At 37.6% G+C, this 24711-nt stretch overlaps 1 long non-coding RNA gene across 1 annotated transcript in view; it reads left to right on the top strand.

Moving 5' to 3' along the window:
• LOC108530441 (uncharacterized) overlaps positions 1-24711 on the top strand; it is a 122901-nt gene that overhangs the window by 42534 nt on the left and 55656 nt on the right. Inside the window, exon 2 of the long non-coding RNA XR_001885829.1 lies at positions 16541-16679. This is a non-coding gene — a long non-coding RNA (uncharacterized LOC108530441). The remainder of the gene's footprint in view (positions 1-16540; positions 16680-24711) is intronic.

Genomic DNA, 24711 nt, shown 5'->3' on the forward strand with positions numbered 1-24711 from the left:
TTTTGGAGGCTTGGCAAATGTAGCTTAGGAATTTTAGAAAAATGGAGCAAATAATGAATTGTTGAAAATGCATGGGAAACAAAATTAGTATTCATGGAACCAAATAAAAGTCTTCCATTAGGAAATTTAAAAAATCAATGGTTTTATATAAAACAGCAAATAAATGAAAATTAAAAGCAAAACAAATAAACAGGAAATCAACTCCAAATTTTTCTCTTACTATAGAGGACATAGTGTTACCAAGAGCCTAAAAAAGCACATGATGGATATTTTGTTCCTGGCATACAAATTAATGGCTTTAAGTCTACCAAGACCACTGTAGATTTAAGAAAGTTACTGAGGCACATGATGAGTAAGTACTTTAATGCTACTACTGTCTATGCAGAATAGCAAATATAGTGTGAAACAAAACAATGTAAGCATTTATGTGAAATTTGGCCCTATCCTAAAACTAGCTTCATGCTTAGCTATATTAAAAAAAGAATTGTCAAACTTCCAATGTATAATGGCAAAAATCACAATTACTTTTGCACCAACTTAATACTTCTTTACAATTATTTCTTATTTTACCTTCATCAACACTAAGAGCTTCAAATATGAGCAATGTTAATTAGCTAGATTTCTCCAACTTTCGATTAAGTTTTAAATATTATTTTATTATCCAAACTCTTTCAACTATTTTCTCTGTACTTGCATAAAGATAGACATATGGAGAAACAGAAAAAGAAATCATGACTTACACCAATTATCTACAACACGCTTGGACTTTCTGTTTTGCCCCAAATTTTCTCTTTTTAAAATAACCAGTCACTTTAATTTAGAACAACAATTTACCATACAAGATCCTTTCTTATATAAAATTATTATCTTTTCTTTATAACTTTACTTCCCAAAAACATATCTTCATAGCCATAACATTTTCCACATCTCTCCCCCACCTACTTGTTTCTTTCTACCTTGTTTCATAAGTAATCTTTCAAGTCCGTAATTTGAATTAAACATTAACTTTTGAATTAGATAATATTATTTCATTTCTCAATAAGAAAACATCTTCTTTGGCAAATTTTATGTAGAGAATTACATATTAACTAAAATTATTATTCATATTAATCTTAAATTTTGGTGAAAACCAGGAAGCAAAAAATCCAGAACTATCTATCAGATATTAGTGTTTTACACCTGAGAACATTCTACAATTTTTAAAAACATGCTTTTCCATATTATAACTATTTCTTGATTAGAAATGATCCAGGCACTCAATGAACATTAGAAATAATTTAATAAAGATTTTAAATTACACAAAAGTTCACCAACAAGCATTTATCCCATTTTACCTTTACTCATGTTTTTTTCATTTTTAACAGTTTATCTACATTTCTTGCTTTCTGGAAACTGAGATATTTAACAGAGCTACTTTATAATTTCAGGTTATTTCCTTGATAACCACCATTTTACAGCCTGTGAATATCAGGGGTTAACTTAAGTAAGAAACTTAAAGTTAAATACATGGGCATTTTGCCAAAATTCAGAAGATTCAGCTGTTTTATTAAACCAACGACATTAAATTAGTCACAATTGTCAAAAAATTTACATAAAGATTATTTTGTTTTGGCTGGGTTTATAGTTTTATAACCTTCTCTGTCAAACCTTGAGACCCTAAAATATCTAACACAGACAAATATAAAAACCAGAAAAATATATCCTGACAATTCCAAAGACATCTCTACTAATTCCTTTTATTTTACCAATATTTTAAAACTTATTTATTAAAGATTTAATGAAATCATGTGAACTTGAAAATATTTAGACTTGTTTACTTATTTTATGAGTGCTGTTTTATTTATAAGCCAATTCAGGAAACACAACATAAAACATAATAAATGTACATATACAAAAACAAATCTAAACTTGTATACACACATATAGGCAAAGATCTAATAGCTTTTACCTTAGAACTCCATGAGTTAGCAATACAAAGCCATGAAATAGCAACACAAATTCGCCAGTTTAGAAATATGGTCACATGGTTAAACTTTGTTTGCTCTGATAACTAATCCAGTGAAGGCGGTGAACCCAAATTCTGGGTAAAGAAGTTTCCATGAGAATTTGAATTTAAAGGCCAAATCTCCCCAGACTCTAAAGAACACTGGGACCAAATAGCACCACAGAAGACTATCACATACTAAGCAGGCCCTACCCTGCTTAGAACAGCAGCACAGAAGCCTAGATACAAGGAACTCCATCCTAATTTCCTGTTTGAGGGGAAAATAAATCCAGTGTTAAGTTACCACTGTAATTCAAAGACTTTCTGAGATCAGACAAGATCAGGCACATTCAGAGTAATGTAACAGACTTTCCCCCACTCCATCGGCCCACAACTACAATCAGACCAACTTTGAAAAATTTATCTCAGTGGGCTGCATCCTGTGATTGAACCCTGACCTCCCATCAATGCATACACAAACAATTAACAAAACAAAATCCAAATGAAGCAGCTACTCACAAGCCAAGCCCCAAGAGTGTCCAAACTGAAAAAGCCAGGTTGCATTCTCTCTCAGTAGATGGTGCTTTTTCAACCTGCAAACAGAAATTCTTTTGGAATTTCCCAAATTGAGAGGAAAAATTCCTGCTTTCTGGGCCCACAGAGGACAGTCACCTGTCCTGAAACAGGTGCCAAATTTCAAAGGCTGTTTTTCCTAGGCAATTAGGAATCTGGTTGGGGCTGGCAGTATCTGGGCCAAAGAGAGAAATAAACCAAAACCTACCTTCAGCTGAAAATGATCACGTAGCTACTAGGAGGACTTCCAAAAATCTTATTCCATGGCAGCTGAGCCACGAGCAACACATTTGTTACCAAAATGCCAGGGGTTCAGTGTAGGTTTCATGGTTCACCACACAGAAAGTCAATCAGAGACAATGAGTATCGCTAGGGAAGAAAGGCTATATATATTCAGGTGATGTCAGCCAAATGACAGGAGATAAGTCTCAAATCAGTCTCCCCAACTGACTACAAGTGAGATTTATGTAGAGGGGAAACACTGTAGCTACATGTGGGGAAAATAGGAATTAAGGAGGGGAAAGAAAAAGGCATTGGTCAACAGGAAGTGGTTGGTTGGTTAGGCAATCATAACTGATGAAAGGTCTAGCATCTCACTGTCTAAATGCGGTGATCTGGTAAATTTCAGTTTCTTGACATCTGTGATGCCTGTTGGTCAGTTTCCTGAGAAAGGTACTCAGATAAGACAAATGTCAAGCATGAGTTTCAAGGTTTATGACCAGGTGGATCAATTTTTATGCTTATCTAAACAACTGTAAACATCAGTTCTATGGGGAAATTTATCTTTCAAGTAGAAAAAGATCAAGCACACCAGAACTTAGAGATGTATGGAAGAAGGTAATAATTGAAATATTATCAAATGAGGTCAGTTTGGCTTCTTGAACTTCATTGAGAGTAATCTGAACCCTACGTGATAGAAAAAGTTAGATAACATTAACTAAGCAAGAGATCAACAAAAAAACTATTTGAGGCAAAATTAATTTAAAAATGTATTGTGAAGCTAACAATATATAGAAGTATTAATAAAATGCATGAAAACAATAGCACAGAAGAGAGATTTTCACAATGGCACAGATAGAACACTTTTGTGTGGTTTTATAAGTCAAGTAGTATAATATCACTTGAAGGTAAAAAAACAATAAGTTAAAGGAGCCATTAATGGAACACAACACATAATTGTAGCTGGTAAGCAAAAGGAAAAAAAAATGAGAGAGAAAAAACAGACAATCCAAAAGAGGACAGAAAAAAGAACAAAGAACCACTGTGGAAAAAACAACAAGTAATTTTAGTAGATTTAAGCCTGTCTCAATAAGTACATTGTTTTAATTAAACACTCTGATTTTAAAGCAGTGATTATAATATTGAATATTAAGCAAGATACAACTATATGCTGCCTACTCAAAACTGAATTTAAGATGCTAATTAAGGCATAAGTATAGGAAAAGATATACAATACTAATGCTATTCAAAAGACAACTGGTATCACTATTTTAGTATCAGACTAAATACATTTCTGACCAACGAATATTACCTAGGACAAAGAAAGCCATTCATAATGATAAAAGTAAATCAAGAGGATGTTACAGTCCTAAATGTCTATGCACCTAATATCAAACCTTCAAAAAAGGTGAAGCGAAACCCAACTGTACTACAAAGAGACTAGACAAATTAACAACTAAAGTAAAATATTTCAATATCCTTCTCTCAATAATTAATACAAGGAGATATATAATTAATAGAGATATAGAATCTTTGAACAGTAACACTATCAACTAACTTGATTTAAATTACCTTTCTGGAACACTGTACAAAAGCAGAACACATTTCTTTTCAAGCATTCATGCAGCATTTATCAAGATAAATGTTATAGTCCTTTGTTGCTGCTCTAAGATAATACCTGAAACTGGGTATTTATAAACACTAGACATTTGTTTCTCACAGTTCTTGAGACTGAAAATCTAAGATCAAGATGCAGGCATTTGGTGTCTAGTAGAAGTTGCATACTCCAAAAAAGGAGAAACACTGTATCTTCACAGTGTAGAAAATGGGAAGACGAGGGGATCAACTCTTTCAAACCCCTTTATGAGGACACCTAATTCCATTCACCAGGTGAGAATCCCTTAGACCTAATCTCTTCTTAAAGGCCCCACATCTTAATGCCATCAAATTGGCCATTGAGTTTAAACACCTAAATTTTGGAGGGGACACATTCAAGCAATAGCTATCAAACATATTCTGAGCTACAAAATAAAGATCAATAAATTTAAATAATTCAAGTCACATAAAGTGTTCTCTTTGATCATATGGAAATCTATTATAAATCAATAACAGAAGGAACTCTGGAAAACACCGAAATATATGAAAACTAAGTAACACACTTCTAAATAACTCATGGTTTAAGGAAGAAATCAAAAGGAAAATTACCAGATATTTTGACTGAATAAAATGAAATTACAACATATCAAAATATGTAGGATGCCACTAAATGTATCTTAGGGTGCTGGTGGTGGTGGTAGATTTATAGCATAAATGCCTACGAACAAAGGAAGGTATCAAATCAATGACTTCAGCGATAGCTTTAAGGAACTTTAAAGAGAAGAATAAATTAAACTGAAAGGAAGAATAAAGGAGTTAATAAAGATCAGAGCAGAAAGCAATGAAACAAAAATCAGAAAAATAAGGGAGAAATTAATAAAACTAAAAGTTGGTTCTTAGAGATCAGTGAAATTGATAAATCTCTAGCTAGACTAACAAAAAAACCCAACCAAAGAAATAACAAACACACACAAATTTCCAGTATCTGAAATGAGACTGATAACATCACTACACGTTTGGCAAATAAATATTAAAAGGATAATAATACAATATTATGAACAACTTATGCCAATAAATTCAACTATTTAGATGGAATGAACACATTTCTTTAAAAACATAAACTTCTAAAACTCACTCAAGAAGAAATACATAATCTAAATATATATGCGAAATAGAATTTCTAGTGAAAAATTATAAGCAGTATTTTTCTAGTCATACTCAACACTACAGAAGGAAAATTCACAAAGTGGGATTTGCATTGTAGAAAGAAAAGTTCTGTTTATTATTCACATATCAACTAACATAATTCAACATATTAACACATTAAAAGAGAAAAGCTAAATGATCATCTTAACAGATGCAGAGAAAGCAAGCCAACACTGATTACTGATTAAAACTACTCAGCATTTCAGGACATCTGTGAAAAACTTGTAGCTAATATGACATTTAATAATGAAGAACGGAGTGGTTTCCATCTAATATTAAGAAGAAGGCAAGGATCTCTGCTTGACCACTTCTGTTACAGGAAGGAACCATCATTTGGGGTGTCATTTTTCTGGTCAGAGACATCTGTGGCTTCTGACACCTTTGTCCGAGTTCTTGTCCTCCATCCAGGAAGAACGTGGTAGGCAGACAAGTGAGCAAGATAAAGAGAAGCTTTATTTAGTGTTAGAACAGCTCAGAGGAGACCCACAGTGGGTAACTCCTCTTTGCAGGCAGGTTGTCCACTCAAGTGTTCAGCTCTCAGCAGAGGGGAGGCCCTGGAGTGTGTGGATCCTCAGTGCTCGACATGTCCTCCCATCCTCTTATTGTCTCTGCAGGTCTCGGCAGAGAGGAGGCCCTGGAAAGGGTAGCTCCTCTCTGCAGTCAGATTGTTCTGACATCTCTGCAGGTCTCTGAAGCTCTCAGCAGAGAGGGTAGCTCCTCTTGGCAGCTGGTTCCCTGGTTGTCTCCCGCCATCAGCAGAGAGGGTAGCTCCTCTCTGCAGCTGGTTCTCTGGTTGTCTCCTGCCATCACCAGAGAGAGTAGCTCATCTCTACAGCTGACCATCCTCTCTCCATCCTCTGCCCTGTTCTGGCTGAGCATGTGGCTTTTGCAGACCTCAGAGGGGAGGAAATGCCTGCTGATTGGTCCATGGGGAGCCCGGAAAAGGTACCATAAGTCCCCATTCTGGTCTATGGGTCTGGATCCCAGCTGTCAGCCTTCACGGCTGCCTGGCCTGAAGGTTGGGCTTCCCTGGGGACCTGCTCCCTTCTGCCCAGTAGCCTGTCTGCCTCCCACAACCATCCATGGCAGACGGTTTCTGGCACCAAGGAGCACCTGCAGGCCAGTGCCCAGCTGCCCTCAGTCCTCCTTCAGCTTCTCCTCTGGCACTCTTTGGTGCCCAAAGTCCAGAGGAGGCCAAAGCAGAGAGATCTGGCATGTCAGCACTTCCCTGAGCTTGCATACATGGCCTGGGGTGTGACAATGCTAGAGCCCTGCCCCAACCCCACTCAGAGATCAAAGAGGGAACTGAGAGCAGGTAGAGGCCAGGCAGTAGGAACAGGCACCTCTGAACGTGCAAGGGCAAGGGGGCCATTCCCAGGCCCCCAAAGAGTGCAGGAATGCCTGGGTGTACAGCCCTGGTTTGGGCGGCTGCATCTGTGGGGGATGGGGGGCCTCCTACGTGCTTGCCATGACTCCACTGGCTGCAGCCCCATATAGGAGGGCAGGGCTCCTGCCTACTCCCAGCTCCCAAGAGCAGAGGGGTGCCCGGATTGCAGTTGCAGCGTGGGCAGCTGCAGTTTGCACCTGGGGCATCTGAAATTGCACCTGGGGAGCTCCCACCCTGACAACATGAAAGGGGCAGGGCTCCTGCTTTTCCCTTGGTTTCTGGTGGCCCCATGGAGCATGGCACCATGCCGTACCCCCTTGCAGCCTGGGGCACTCCAGGTCCTCACTAGGCCTGAGCCATCATCTGGGGCAGGGGTGACATTTCCCTGAGCTTCCCCTATGGCCCCCGTCCTCAGAGGCAGACCAGAGCTCCATGGAACTGTCTGGGCTCCATCGGGAGAGCCTCAAGGGTTGCAGACTAGAGAAGTTGGCGGGGGTGCTGTCCACCTCCTCCCAGTGCCCTGCTTGCAGCTGCCAGCATTATGGCAGCTGCCACACCAGACTGCCTGCCGTTGCCATCACTTCTATTCAACATTGCACTGAAAGTTCTGGTCAGTGCATTCAGGCAATCAATCAGTCAATCAATCAATCAAATAAAATCATCCAGATGGGAAAAAAAGAAGTAAAACTATATTTATTGAGAAAATTCTATGAAAGCTACCAAAAGCTACTAGAATTAATGTGTTTAACCATATTGCAGGATACATAATTATAGAGAAATCTATATATACATATATATACCTATATACTAGTAGACAAATACACTGAAAATAAGAAAATTATAGCATAAAAATTATAAAATACTTAATATTGTTAATATGTATTTGGACAATTCTGCTCAGATTGATCTATGGATTCCAATCACAAGCTTAACAGGACTTTTTGTACAAATTGAAAAATACATTCTAAAATTTATATACAAGTTTATAGGACTTAGAATATGCAAAATTACTTTGTAAAAGAACAAAGTTGGAAGACTAACACTAATTCATATCAAGAGTTACTATAATGCTATTGCAATTAAAAGCATGTGGCAATGGCAGAAAATAGGTAACTCGATAGTGAAACTTCCAGCTGTCAAGATGGTCAATTAGAACAATGAGCCAAACTTAGGCCAGGTGTGGTGGCTCATGCCTGTAATCCAAGCACTTTAGGAGGCTGATGTGGGTGGACCCCATGAAGCCAGGAGTTCAAGACCAGCCTGGACCACATGGCTAAACCCCATCTCTACTAAAAACACAAAAATTAGCCAGGTGTGGTGGCACACTCCTGTAATCCCAGCTACTCAGAAAGCTGAGGGATGAGGATTGCTGGAGCTTGAGAGGCAGAGGTTGCAGTGAGCCAAGATTGCACTCCAGCCTGGGTGACAGAGACTCTGTCTTTGGAAAAAAAAAAAAAAAAAAGAACAATGAGCCAAACTTACACTAGCAAACTATCAATCAAACTTTTATTCACTTTCCAGCACAAAGTAAAAGAGACAAGTGCTGAGTCCTAGTGTTTTATTTTTCCTCACACAATGGTATTGACAAGAGTGAGAGGATGTACAACACAAATGAGAGAAATTTTCTCACTACTGAATAGTCCTGTCTTTTTGTGAACCTGGACTACTAAGATTGGATGATGAGGAGAGATTGGAGTGGGAAAGTAATGAGCAGAGTAAGAAGCAGTCCCTCAGCTCAGGCACCCATATAAAGTGGGTTTTCGTGAGGTAGAGTAGGAAGTGCTTCAGCTTTGCCCTGATAAAGAAGCTTCTAAATGGAGGTGCGAGGAATAATGTCGATATGCACATGAATATGACAGGACTAGAAGGGCCTATGTCTTTGACTAAAATTCCACTCACACTGGAATAAAGTGCTTGTGTACTAAGTCTAGTGAGGGGAGGACAAGTTCGCCCATAAGGCCTGCCAGTCAAAGCCTTGAATTGCCTATGATTGGGCCTAAGGGCTCACACACAGAATTTTGGCCTGGAGCTGAACTCCTCGTAAATCAATGGAATAGAACAGATTCCAGTAATAGGTCCGTATGTATGCAGGCAACTGATTTTTGACAAAGGTGCAAAAGTAATACAGTTGCAAAAGAATAGTCTTTTCAAGAAAAGGTGTTGGAAGAACTGGATATCCATATGCAAAAATGAATGTAGAGCCATACCTCACACCATATATAAAAATTAACTCAAAATGGATCAGCGACCTAACCATAAAACCTAAACAACTATATCAATCAGTATATATTCTATATACTAACAAACACAAACATTGAAATCTCTTTAGGTAAAATTTAAACCTATAAAGCTAGAAGAAAGCACAAGAGGAAATCTTTATTATCTTGGGCAAGGCAAAGATTTCTTAGTTATCACACCAAAAGTACAATCCATAAAACAGTAACAACAACAATAAATTAGACTTAAGAACTTCTACTCTGAAAGACACAGGTAAGGAAGTGGGAAAACAAGAATCAGACTGTGAGAAGATAGTTTCAAATTACATATCCAATACCAAACTTGTATCTGGAATATGTATAGTAGTTCCCATTTTCCATGGGGGATATGTTTCAGGACCCCCAGTGGAAGCCTAAAATAGGGAATAGTACCAAACCCAATATATACTATGGTTTTTTAAATCTGATAACCCAGACTGCTACTAAATGACTAAGTGTGTGTAGTTTACGCAGTGAATATGCTGGAGAAAGGGATGATTCACATTCCATGTGGGACAAAGCAGAACATGCTGCTCAGAATGGTGCATAATTGAAAGCCTATAAATTGTTCATTTCTGGAATTTTCCACTTAATATTTCAAACCACAATTGACTGCAGGTAACTGAAACCATGGAAAGGGGATTACTGTATTCCTAAAAGTAAAAACTATATAAACAAAGATAAAAATGGGGGAAATACTTGAACAGATAACTCAGAGTTGTATGAATGGCAAATAAGCACAGAAAAGGAAACTTACCCTTGTTAGACATAAGAAAAATGTAGATCCAGATGAAAATTCAGCACTACATACCTATCACAACAGCTAAAATTAAAGTGATTGACCATGCTAATGTTGACAAGGATGTGGAACAATGGAAACTTTCATACATTGCTGATGGGAGTGTAAAATGATCAAACATTTTTGGAAAATAGTTTTCAGTTTCTTAAAATTTAAATTGTTAAATGTTGACCTATAGCCTAACTCAGACATTCCACTGGTAGATATTTATTCACCTAAGCAAAGTGTAAGTGTACCTTCATTAAGCATTTGTCATCAAACTTCATCTCAGCTTTATTTGTAATATGAAAGTTGGAATCACCCCAAATGTTCATCAATAGGTAAATGGGTAAACAATAATTGTGTTATGTCTATACTATTTGAAATATTATTCCAAAAAATAAAGCTATTGATATATGTATCTGGCAAAATAGATGAATTTCAAAATAATTATGCTGAGTAAAAGACTGACACAAAAGAGTACATAATGTGTAATCTTATTTATACAAAATTCTAGAAAATGCAAACTGATCTATATTGTCAGAAAATTGATCAGCGTTTGTCTAAGGATGGGGGCTGGCAAACATGGAAAGGGCAGGAGGGTGGAATTCCAAAGGAGCTTGAAGAAACTTTGGGGATTGATGGAAATGGTCATTACATTGACTTCAGTGATAGTTAATGGATGTACACATATCTCAAAACTCAATAAATTGTACACTTTCAACATGTGCAGTTTATTGTATATAAATGATACCTCAATAAAGTTATTTAAAGTTATAAATTTCTGTTCATGGAAATACATATTTCCTTTTTAAAGTCAAATTCTCAGGGATGGGTCCTAAGCTTCATTTGCTGTTGGATAGCAGGAAAAGCAAGCTAATTACAGGCTATGGTGGGTATTTCCTGGGAATGATGATGCGATCCATCAATCTGAGCTCACTTCCTCATGGGGTCTTGCTCCACAGTCCTACTCTCTTTTTCAGCAGATCACCTCTTGATGTCTGTAAATTAGCAACTTTAGTGAGTTATTGCAGACACTCTATTGCTGAACTCCAAGCTCGACCACAGAATCCTCCCTCAGTTCTCTTCAGTAACAATATAACTTTTCTGAAAGCTTCAGGACTAAACAAGTTGCAGAAAAAAATTGTTTTACATTAATTGTGAAACAAAAATCTTGAAATTGAACATGCAGTTTCCATATGTGGGATGCTGCCACTGATTTCTATGGCCTCTAAAAGCCCATAATTAGATATTCAGCAATCTTTCAAGCTAGTGGTCAAGCATAGCTATTTTAAAAATTAAAGTACATACATTTAGAACGAAATGATATTAAAAGCAGAGACAATGGATACTCTAAACTCATCACATCTTACATCCACTATGATCTATGCTCTTGAGGTTTGCATCTCTTACAAACTCACATTCCGTGACAGCAGGTTGGCATCTTGAAATCAGCCATGGTGGGAATATTTACAACACAAAAATGAGCAAATAGTACCAAAAAAGGCTTAATTTATTGTTTTGTTGACAAGGAAGTGATGGAGAAAGTGTTTATAATGCAGATTAAAACTGCATTGCGTCTATGGTCATTGTATTGTGAATAGCACCAAAAACTGAGAAAATATTATTTCGGCATTTGAAAACTATTATTTGATTCGATGCCTAAGCGGCTTGGGTCATTGACAAACCAGAGTCCTAAGGACTATTTTTGTTGTTTCACTTTTGTCTTACTCACTAAACAATACCAATCAATATTCATATTCATACTGGAGTTATATTCACCCATCAATTGCAGCCGTGGGTTGGCTATACAAGAGTTTAACAAAAACTCATAACAGAATTCTATTGTACATTCTATTATTATTTCTGATTTTGTGCTATGTAAACATGATGTCATTAAAATTTATAATAAGCTTATGTACATAAAAATGTGCACCATTTTTTCACAAAAGAGCCAGCAGCTAAACATTCAGAAGTACATTATTAGGCTGCTTTCACAGTTTATAAGCCCAGATGCTATGCAGAGATTTTCTTCTTGAGCATCTTTGTCTTGGCAACTTCCTGTCACTTGGTTGCACTTACCAGTTTACTTCCCTGTAATAGGACTTGCTTGGCCGTGAACTGTAAACAGTGAAGAAGAACATTTTATTCGCATTTTCATAGCTAGTCAGTATCTAGGGGAATCTCTTCAAAATAAGGCAATACCTAACTTTTAAAATGGTAGTTTTCTAGCTTTAGTTTTCAGTTTCAGCAGGAACTCTGTTACGTAAGTTAAAATACCAAAGGCAGGAACTATGTGAATAAAATTGATGGATTTGCCACATTAAAAAGCAGTGCTTCTATAGTAAAAAAAAAATCATTAACAATGTTTAAAACTAGAGATTAATAGGAAAACATATTCAATAACTATTTCACAGGATTGTTGGCTTTAAAGTATATTTTTTACATATCTATGAGAAAATGATAATACCATGAAGAATAAACAGACCAAAGTCATGAACAGAAATTTCACAAGAAAATTCAAATGGCAAAAAAAAAAATACAATAATAACTTCACCAGTAATCAAACAATGAAAATTCAAATAAGATATATTCCCTTTTAAATTTAAAGATTTTTAAATGGTTATCAGGGAGAACGTATTATGGGGAAATAAAGGGACTCTCAAATACTTTGATAGGAGTAAACGGGCACACACTTTCTGGAGGGCTTTTTGGCAGGACCCTTCTTGTCTCTTGACCTCACAATTCTACTTTAATAATTCATTTTAAGGTAATATTGAAATGCATGTGGAAAGATGTAGCTAAGAAAATTATTTACCACAACTTTGTTTATAATACATTTTTAAAATAACTTATATATCTAATAAGAATGAATCAGTTATTTACATAGATATGGAGTCCTAAGCAACCATAACAATTATTTAATGATATATTATTAACTGTCATAGATGACTTTAATGATATATAATTGTGGAATGAAAATGGCAGATTTAAAACTATGTATAACATTATCTCACATTTGATATAAATATGATTTTATATATACAGTTATGTGTGTATATGTTACATACGTACATACATACATAATGCATAAGATCTTAAAGGATATACACCAAAATGTTAATTAAAATTGTTACTTGAGCTTTTGTTTCAGGTGGTTTTATTTTCTTCTTTGATTCTTTTCTTATTTGTATTTAATTGTTCTACATTGAGCATACATTACTCGTACAATAGAATTAAAAAACCCATCCCTCTGCTATCTCAGCACTTTATGAGTTTCATAATCAGGTGATTCAAGGACTTGTTAGTACTCAGATTCTTGGGAATTGCAGCTGTCCTGCCTAGAGATGCAACTGTACTTAGCTCAGCAGGATAAGTGCAACTTACAAGGGCACTCCTGGAAGGAGGAGAATTCCTTGTGTTTGCATTTTTTTCTGGCTACACAGATGCTGTGCTGACTTAACAGCCCACGAGTGGCTGTTCTCTTCTGCCTCGGTGTGGAAATGGAACGAGAGACTGACTCATTTTACTGAATCATTTTACTAGTGATGTGACTCTGGGTTTGGTTACCCACAGGCATTTCTCCTGCAATTGGTTAGCCTGGGGGAAGTTTTATTTTAACATGTTCACAGAGGCTTTTCCTGTCCAAGGGAAAGGTTATGAATGACAGCGAGGGAGACCACACCCTCTCACGTATATCCGTTTACAAGGATTGGGACAGCCTGACCTTCTGGGATTATATCCTTTTTTGGCATCTCTGGGTAAAAGGCCTTAGGCTTCTAACTTCAAAGTTGGAATTTTGACTACCGGGCAATGTCTCATATTTCAAGCATCTCTGTAGCCTACCCTTTACAACTATCCTGAAGAGGCCTCTATCCATCTGCCACAAAAAAACCTAACACCGAAGTTACTTCTGGAGATAAGAGCCTGGAGTCTGCTGCCCAAGACGATGGGAAGGCTTCTTCTGCACCTAAATGTGAAGTGACACTTGATAGGATCTGTGTTCTGTATCCCCATCATTTCTTCAGTTGAATCTATTGACAAAGGCATCATTAAAAGCAATCAACTTACATTTCATTTTGATGACCTTGTAAATAAAAAATAAAATCCTAAGCCCCCACCATCTGAGCAGGCCCCTCTTGGCCAAGGGATTCCAGAAAAAACCTAAAAATTAAGTTTCCAGCCATGACCCATGATGGGACAGGAGGTCAAACATACCCTGTTATGCCCCTTCCTTTTTGTAGTTTAGACATAACTGACCAGCATTAATGTTAAAATACAAACCATAAGACTGACAGAACAGCCTCTTTATGACAATAGAATATCAAATTATAAACAGAACCTAAGGCCATGCCAGGCAAGAGTTGTCACACCCCTGCACTAAAGAATAAACTGTGTTCTAACCATGCCAAAAGGTTTTTCTTTAGCATCTAAACAAGCACTGGTCTTGAAAAAGCAATATTAAGACAATTTGCAGCTCACCACCTTACACTCACTGACCTCACTGTTTTTCCTGCTGTAACTATAGCTTTGATTTGACAAGTGACTGATTTCAGTAACTTTCTTCTGATAAGAAGACCACTGACCATAGACTGGCTCTGGTTGGTTTACAGAGGCTGTGCACTGACTGAATGCCTTTGTGTCCTGAAAAGACCTTTTGATGGATAGGGACTAATTATAATACATTTAAATATTGTCTCTACTCCAAGGTGAACTTTTTCTTTCTCTTCCTTTCTTTCCTTTCCTTCCTTTCCTTCCTTTTCTTTCTTTTCTTTCCTTTCTTTTCCTTCCTTCCTTCCTTCTTTCCTTCCTTCCTTTCTTTCTCTCTCTCTCCTTCCTTCCTTCCTTTCTTTCTCTCTCCTTCCTTCCTTCCTTCCTTCCTTCCTTCCTTCCTTCCTTCCTTCCTTCCTTCCTTCCTTCCATCTTTTTCTTTCTTTGTTCTATATATGAACATGGGTCATACGTAACATGCATGTTTGTTCAATACATATGCATCTGGACCACCTTTATGAATATTCACCTCCTCTTGTAACCTGTTGAATATGTATCTTTAGCCAATGCACTCAGCATAAAACTCTTACCCAATCTCGTTTGAAGGGCCTATGCTTCTCAGCCTGCAGGATGACCACTTTGAAGGATGTAACCTTTTTATAAAAACANATCTTTTCTTTCTTTGTTCTATATATGAACATGGGTCATACGTAACATGCATGTTTGTTCAATACATATGCATCTGGACCACCTTTATGAATATTCACCTCCTCTTGTAACCTGTTGAATATGTATCTTTAGCCAATGCACTCAGCATAAAACTCTTACCCAATCTCGTTTGAAGGGCCTATGCTTCTCAGCCTGCAGGATGACCACTTTGAAGGATGTAACCTTTTATAAAACATAAAGTTTCCTATTCTAAATTTATAATTATGTAATTTTTTAAAAGTTAACAACATATAATGGACTTCAAAAATGTGCCAAGAGCTGTGCTAGATGCTAAGACTAGTAAAATAAGTTAGACAAAGCCCTGAACTTTAGTGATACAGAGTCCACAAGAGACTTTGCATGAAAAAATATGGCGCATCCATAAAGTCTGGAAACATAAGCATATATACCTAATAATATATGCATGTCAAGAACGTCCCCAATATATAAAACTGATAATGTAATATTTATGTCCCCAGACTTCATAGATACCCTGTTGAACATAAAATAATAGGTAGTATGGTGACTATAGTTAGATCTTAGATTCCAGGGAATAATTAATTCTTCCAGGTAAAGATGGTTTTAGAGAGGAACAGCCCCTTATCCTGTTTAAGGATAGAGCTCACAAGAACTTCCCAAGAAGAGATGATGCAGAGTGTTGTTTTCTGGGGTTGGCTGGGGTACTGAAAACAAAACAGAGAGATAGTGGCAAAAGTTTTCTTCCTTCATGACCATTCTTTCAGCAGCCAGATGTTTGACAATCATATTGATACTGGTAGAAAAACATAACACATATTCAGGGAGTGGGCGGGGCAGTTAACAGGGGTGGTAGCTTGTCATTTTGTCATATCAGAGATGTGGCTGCTTGATAATCTGTGGCGACTTCCTACAATTTTCCATTGCTGTAAAATTAATCATAAACTTCTTAGCCTATGGAGTCTCACACAGTCCCTTAATAAATCCCCTGCAGGTCTGGGCTAGGTGGGAGGGTTTCTGTAGCCAATATTCTTGACCCTGAAATTTGGAGGCTTGGTGCAGTCAAAGTTAATGAGGATCAAAGCCCATGTACAGAGTCCAGGGGTAGAAACTGGGAGAGGAGCCTCACTCACCTGGCATCACCCAGAAGCTTGTTAGAAATGCAGACTCTCTGCCCCACCCCGTGCCTAATGAATCCAAATCTGCATTGTAACAAGATCCCCAAATGATTTATGTAATACTGGTCTGCAGACCAGGCTTTGAGTAGCAAAGATTTAAACTGCTATTTCTCCAATTAGGATGTATATTGAAATTAACTGGGGAGTTTTAGGAAACAACGATCTCTGATCTCTGCTACATTTTTGCAGATATTCTTGTCTAAAAATCAGAGGACAGAAGATAGGAGACGTGACCAGGAAAAGCTGTTACCAAGAAATATGTTCTCAGTGTCAGAACTCAATGGGCATGTAGATTGGATGGACCAATGGTGGGCCAACAGGCAGACTGGTAAGTGAATAGATGAATAAGAAGAGGTTAGAGAACTTTGAAATGAAGATTTTTAATTTTGTAAGTAACGTTGGGTTGTGCTCTCTCTTGATAAGCTTGGGCCAGTGTTCCCCACAGCTTATCTGTATAATTACTGTAAAGGAATACACATTTTAAAATGTAGATTCTGGGCCACACCTTCAGATACCAAATCAGCATTTTCAGAGAGGAGACCAAGTCATCTGCCTTTTCTATACATGCTTCAGGAGAACATTCTATATACTAAAGTATAATAAGGACTTATTTAGACAGTGTCCTGGCTAACTGTTAGGGGAACAATCTAAATTGAAGTGTTTCTCCATGAGAGGGATTTTGGTAAATATTTGGGTAAGACAATTTCATTGTACAATATTGACCCACACTTTGGAAAATGTTTAGAATCCCTGCCTCCAACAACTAAATTCTACAGCATGTCCTAGGCATTGTGACAACCAAAGTGCTCTCTGTTAGATTTATAAATGGTGCCTGCAAGCTACAAAACACTAGCTCAAACTCCCAAGTTCCCTGACAGAATCATGTGAAAGACTGTAAGTGTACAGAGTTGCCTATGTATGACAGCTGACTATATCAGAGATTGAGTTCAGACAAACGATATCATACTTCTTGAAGCTATGAATATGTATATGTGAGGAGGTGTGAGGTAGAGTGCAAAGAATCCTCAACCTGAAATCAGTTTGCTTGAATTTGAGGCCACTTGCTCCCTGTGCAAATGAGATAACATTAATCTGCCATTTCTTTTGCCTGGGCCTATTTCCTTGTTCGTAAAATGGAAACAAAAATATCTGGTTCAGTTACCTTACAGGACTGTTGGGAGATGATGAATACACTACGTTTTAGAAGGTCTTCTGTAGCCCTGATAGTGCAGCCAGCAAGCTTTCCCAGTGGTTGAAATATGGGTAACAAGTTGCTCAAATAAAATAAACTGCAGCTGCAACTTTAAATGTTGTTTTTGACTCTAGTGCCTACATCCTAAAGCCCCTTAGAATTCCCCCACACATATTCAAGAGCAGATGGTCAATGGGAAATTCCCGTAAGTTCCTCCATATAGCATTTTAATGCTTGACTTAGAGTTATATTCTGTTCTCTCACTTTCTTTTTCGCTATCTTTTCCTGTGTCTTTTTCTTGCTTTTATGTATTAAAATATATATTGAGAAATCATAATGTGTGCCTTTGTGCCAGATATCATCTATTTCCTCTTCTATACTCACATACCACTGGCTCTTTGCCCCAGGAGCATAACTCCATGGACTGTGTCAACATGCCTTCTGCTTTCCAGTTGGGTTCAGTTAGTGGTCAGCCCCAGTGAGAGGTCAGACGTTGGGAGGAAACAGAAGTGAGGCTCTTGATCTCTGTGGTCCCCAACTCCTGTGAAATTTCAGGCTGGCTGTGCCCCTTCACAGAGGGCAACCTGCTCTTTTTCAGCAGTGCTTTCTGTGGGTGTCTCTTTTTGTAGATTTCTTTCTTTCATTTCTTGCTTCACTGGTCCTTGGGGTGGGGCACTGTCACTGCTAGACTCAGTTTAAATACTATCTCTTTTTCTTCCCCTGCAGTTCACTTACACACTTATGTTTATTCTTTTTGAAAATAAACCCACCTATTCTGAGTGGGACATCTGTGTCCTGTTGGGATCGTTACTGATTTAGTGGCATAAATCAAAAAAACACTGAATATTAAGGATGAGGGCAAAGGTCATCATGTTTCCACCAATAATTTGCCATGGGACATTCCCTAGTAAGGCTTTGATCTTCTCCACTTACAATAGAATGAAGCTTTTGGGTTGTGTGATCTTGAAGATTACCTTCCCTAGCCACCAACTAAAGGGTTTGCAATAAGATAAAGTAAGAAAAATTACTGCACAGGCATGCGGTTTGGCTATGATTATCATTAGCAAAATCTGCATTCACGTATTCTCTGTACTGTCATTCCGTCAACTGGGACTTGTGGAATCTGGGCAGGTGAAAAAGAAGCTTTCTGATGTTTGAATTATTTTGACACTTATCAATGTATGTGATTCCTGGTGGGTGGGGATTTTGATCATTGTTTGCTTATTTGAAAATGGCATGCTTGTTAAATTTAGAAATGTGTGATTCTTGGCCTGTGTTGTCCAAATTTGAATGGTTTCAAAAACGAAACGGCTTTCTGTTCCTTTAGACAACATTCATCGTCATCCATCAATCAATCAACTAGCTATCTTGGAATACTTACTGTCAATCACATTGATGCCAGCTTCTCAGTTACCATTGTTTTGACTCTGGGGAGGCAAAGAAAAGCACCCTGAGTAAAGGAAATGACAGGGAGTGCTTGTCCATGGCAGCCATTCATTTGGAGCCAGCAGCGATGTTGTTGGCGTCCTCTAAAGCAGAGCTGCTATTTTGTCACGTTACAATTCCTAAGTAAATCTCCCTTGAAGAGACCTAAATTAGAAAACTTGTAGTTTACCGTTTCTGGCTATACAGAATCTATTGAGCTGACGGGGTGACCTGTCAAGACTCATTCCGCACGAAAAAATCACTTTCATTTCAGTCAAACCTAGTGTTATATTGCTCAGTTTTCCTTTTCTATCAAAGTATTTGTATTGCTTTCTAAATAAAAAATTAAATAAACCATAAGGGTTATAAATATTAGTATTATTTGCATAGTACGCAACAGTTTGGACTGTTGCGTACTATGCAAATGATACTCTCTCTGGCATCTATTTTGTCCTCACTATTTACTCTCTGGCATCTATTTACTCTCTGGCATCTATTTTGTCCTCACTATTATCTTCTGAACTTTGGCTCTGGTGGCATTTGGTAAATAGTGGCACCAACACACAAAGTCAAATTTCCCAAGACAAAACCAAGGCTGTATTCCACTATGCTGTGGAAATGTTTCTGTCCTCTGAGGAGTGTAACATGCACACAGTGCAGGCTTTTACTACTTTTCCTAGCATCGCAGAACAGGAGGAGTGCACAAAGCTGCCTGGGTGAGACAGAAGTCAGAAATAAAGAGAGTCACCTGAAATAGTGTGAGAATCACTCCTCAGTTCCATATCAAGTAAAGCTCCTCAGGCCAAGATGGTGACTTTAAATGTAATTCACACTTTCATTCAGTTCATTCATCTGATCTGTATACATCCTTCACATGGGGCTCTCCCACATCTTTTCCACAAATGCCTGTATATTCTAACCACACAGTGTCAGCTACATTCAGCTGCTTCTTTCTACTGAAGCATCACCCACTGTCTAGGCCCTTATCAACCCTCTCCTTGACTTTGCATCAAAGGAGGTCCCACATGGCACCCATATCAATCTGCAAATTTTTGTTAGATCAGCCTTCCTGTGGCCAGAATAGATGCTCACCAAAGATTTGCTTGAGTGACCTGTGCTGGAGAAGTTGATTACAGAATATAATAAAAACAGCAAAGAAATATTTCAGAAATACCATAAGTTGACCCAGAAATAAATATTTTTGCAGAAGATCTAAGAAAACATTCTAAAGTAATTTCACATGTGACAGATTATGTTAATGCAATGCTCCCACTTCATACTCAATATTTAAGTTAAGATGTTTGGTTTTGGGGGAACAGGGCTATTACTTTGAAGCTTTGTAGCGTCAAAACTAACTGTTGGTGAGACAGCCTTGCCATCATCAGTTCTTGCAAACTATGCTTAAAGTGTCTCTCATCCCTTTTCACATTACTGCTTTCAAGAATGGGAGGAATGTTTATAAAGTCAATCTTTTGGGATCATCTCCCAAAGGATGGGGTGAAAAGCTCTTCCCCAAAGGATAATGAGAAACAGCAAGGTTCTGGGCTCTCCTCTGTTTCTGGTAGTTACTTTCTAGCCTTTGTTTATTTCACCAGTTCTGTCTCCAGCTTAACTGTTGTTCTTCATTAGCTAACATTCAAGGCCCTCACCTTGAAAATCCAAACAGCTCCTATTCCTGAGTAGGAAGAGGAGCCTGTGTTATTCAATCTGGTCATTTTGTAAGTGAGCCCCAGGTCTGGTATAATTCAGTGGAAAACTGGAACTAGAGTGAGAGGAATTTGAAACTAGGCTTTATTACTACCTGTGTGGCACTAGGCAATATACTCTTGGAAAATAATTCCCCGCTTTGAAATAAGGACAATAATGTTTTCTTTGCCTACCTTTCTATAGGTTTTTGTAAGGATAAAATGAGGTAATGTATAGTAAGGTGACATAAATTGAAAAATGAGTATAAATGTTAGCTGTGACTATTGTTATGAATAAAGAAGAAGAAGGAGGTGTTTATTTCAAAATCATGTAGAGTCCCATGTTAGTGAGATGTAGAAAGCGGAAACCAACAAACGCCTTAATCTCTAAGTAATCTTCAAACTGGAGTCTTGATCATCCCTAGAGGTACACAAAGCAGCATAAGGGACACAAAGGAATGATACAAAATTTTAAGAAAATAATTTCTAGGTTTTCAATATATACATGTCTTCTTTTTCCGTAAGAAAAATCCAGGAGTTGAGGACTTCACACAGTTCTTACAATCTCTTTCACTGTGACAGCACTCTCACTAACAACTGAAGGGAATCTGTCTCTTATCTTCCTTGGTCTCAGGACCTAAGGTATAAAATTTCTCAGGGATCCCAACAGAGTAATCTTTAAAAAGATTGATATCAGTGGCTGGGTGCAGTGGCTCACACCTGTAATCCCAGCACTTTGGGAGGCCGAGGCGGGCAGATGACGAGGTCAGGAGATCGAGACCATCCTGGCTAACATGGTGAAACTCCATCTCTACTAAAAAAACAAATATATATATATATAGATATCAGAAAGTTTACTTTAATCAGTTGCTTTAATTATTTTTAATAATAATCATTGTAGTAGCCTAATCCCGAAGTAACATTTTAGCACTTGTGTCTTATGGTCACAGGTCATTAAAAATAAGCTTAAATTTGTATGTGTGCTTTATTACAGACAAGTAGAAATAAGTAATCATATTAAAATTTTTATAGATAAAAGTATACTACAAGAGAATAAAATAATACAAGGGCAATGGGATGAATGTATGATTGAAAGGAGAAAGTAGAATGATGTATTTCCAAATGGTATTAAGAACGAGCTTACTCATGTATTTTTTGAAAGATGAGATTACGGATTAAATCACTGTGGTATTTATATTCTATTAGAATCATTTAAAAGTTTTATTTAAAAGCTAATAGTCTTTATTTAAAATGTCAAGATTTATAGTACTTTGAAAATTGTTAACTTTGCAGCTATTTCAACTTATGATGAAAAATTTAAAATATCAACTTAAAAATGTAAAGAAAGGTACATACATTTTCAAAATTATTTTGAGACTTGCTAACAAATTCTTTGAAGGTCAGTGCTTTAGAGCAGTGGTTTTCAAAAGTTTGGTCCCCAGAGTAGCAACATCAACCTGAAATGTGTTTGAAATACAAATTTTGGGTTCCTATCCCAGATTCTGAATCTGAAACCCTGGAGATGGGACCTAGCAACCTGCATTTTAGCAAGCCTGAAAAATGATTCTGGAGCATGCTAAATTTTGAGAAATATTTTTAAAGTCTTACAGAACTCACTCTTAGGATATTTGTCATTCTCTCCCTTTGTCTTTCTCAATTCCTGTTTCCCATAGAAAATGACAAAGTTAATAAGCAACGCAGAGTTTAGAAATCTGTATGATTTATAAAGTACCTGACTGGTAAGGACTGGTCATAGCTGTAGGCTGAGGTGATAAAGGGTCTAGACTCTAGTCTAAAGAGCAAATGATTCATCACTCTTTTGATTCTTGTTGTATGTCGAAGCTGGTTTAAAAGACCTAGTGTTTACACCTTTGGTTACTTGGATAAGTTGACTGTCTGGAATTATTTTCTACTTATCCCTGTGAATCATGACAATGCATTATCTGATTCCTCTAGCATGTGATCAGAGCCTGAAAAGACTCCTAGGCACACACTAATGTAAATAGCTGTTAGGATAAATGAGAGGTTACAATGAAGGGTGAGAAAGCTGGTTGGGGCCTGCCTGTTAAAGTGTACAGGGACATTTGAGGACAGTTTACTAAGCTTCTGATGAGGGAATAAGTTCATAAGTTTCTGAACAAGATTACTAGTTATCTGATGGATTAGAGTTCTCACTGCTGTATCATAACTCTTCCACAGTCGAATTATTCAGTAAAATGACCAAATCTTAATTGGAACAAGGAGGAGATATTTATATAATTAAGAATGTTGAAGGGATCAGACAAGAGCAAATTCCATCAGAAGGTATATTTACAGTGTCTAGTATTCATCATAAGAAGTGGATTAACGATAACTTTTGTACTATCTTCCCTACAATGTTCTAAATACTATACTTTTTATAGTAACTCTGTGAGATGAACATTATTATTCTAGTAGTCAGTTCTTTTTACTCTTCTGCTTAAAAACCGACATATTGCTTCCATTCTAACTCAGAGTGAAAGAATAAATCTTTACAGTGGCTTATAAGGCCTGATGCAGTCCCATTTCCTCTTTGCTTTCCTGTTGTTTTGGACTTCTGGACTTTCTGCACATTCTTTTGCTTCACTGGGCTCTGGTCACACTGGCATTCTTGCTGTTCTGTCAACACTCTAGGTCAACTTCAGCCACAAGGCCCTTACCTTTACTCTTCTCTTTGCCTGGAGCACTCTTTCCCAGGATATCCACATGGCTTCTTCCATCACCTGCTTTACTCTTGACTCAAATGTCATGTTTTCACTTACACCCATAGGGATCATTTTATTTAAAAATGTTCCTTCTTCCATATCACAGCAATTTCCATCTTCCTCCCCTACTTTATTTTCCATAGTACTTGCTTGCTACCTTCTAACATAATAAATTTTTTTTTTTTTTTTGAAATGGAGTCTCACTCTGTCACCCAGGCTGGAGTGCAATGGTGAGATCTGTTTACTGCAATCTCTGCTTTTCGGGTTCAAATGATTCTCCTGCCTCAGCCTCCTGAGTAGCTGGGACTACAGGCACCCACCAGCAGGCCCAGCTAATTTTTGTATTTTTAGTAGAGATGAGGTTTCACCACATTAGCCAGGCTGGTCTTGAACTCCTGACTTTGTGATCTGCCCGCCTCAGCCTCCCAAAGTGCCGGGAATACAGGCGTGAGTCACGGCACCTGGCCAGTATAAAATTTACTTATACATTTTGTGTACTGGAATAGTTATTTGTCTATTGGCTTGCTGCTCCTTCTCTGCCTCCCATGTTCCTCTAAATGACAGAAGGCTAGAAGCTTGTAAGCCACATTTCCCAGATATCTTTACTACTTATCTTCTGGATAGATTCTGTCATTGAGAGGATCTGTGAGGAGACTGAAAGACAGGAGGAAAAAGAGAAGTCATTTTATTTTGTTTCTATCCCTATCCTTGGATCACACCAATAGCTTTGGCAGTCACTGGGGGCTCCAGGGTACCAGCCTAGTCTGTGAGAGTCCAACAGAAGGAGCAGCAGGGACTCCTGAAGTCTTGATGGCATAGCACTCTTGGAATTTAGCTTGGAGCAACAGTGGTAATAGACTTTGGACTCTGGGGCACCTACAGTGCCAGCAGGAGAAGAGGCTTCTAGTTTCCTATAAAGCAGCAGTGGCGAAGATTGCCACAGGAGCAGAAGCAGCAGCATGTGCTTCTGCAGTCTCATGGACATGGCTAAGATCGATGGTACCTTTATTCTGCTGACAAAAGTTTCCTCTTTTACCCTTCTAGTTCTTGGGATGGCAGTTCCTACTTCTCGATAATTTCTTATTTCTCTTTTCCCTTTCAGCTATTTCAACATTTTTTTTTTTAATTTAAGCATATCTCTTTTTTTTTTTTTTAATATACTTTAAGTTCTAGGGTACATGTGCATAACGTGCAGGTTTGTTACATATGTATACTTATGCCATGTTGGTGTGCTGCACCCATCAACTCGTCAGCACCCATCAATTCATCATTTATATCATGTATAACTCCCCAGTGCAATCCCTCCCTCCTCCCCCCTCCCCATGATAGGCCCCA

The sequence above is a fragment of the Rhinopithecus bieti genome, unplaced genomic scaffold, assembly GCF_001698545.2.
Source record: "Rhinopithecus bieti isolate Rb0 unplaced genomic scaffold, ASM169854v2 scaffold_5626, whole genome shotgun sequence".
NCBI lineage: Eukaryota > Metazoa > Chordata > Mammalia > Primates > Cercopithecidae > Rhinopithecus > Rhinopithecus bieti.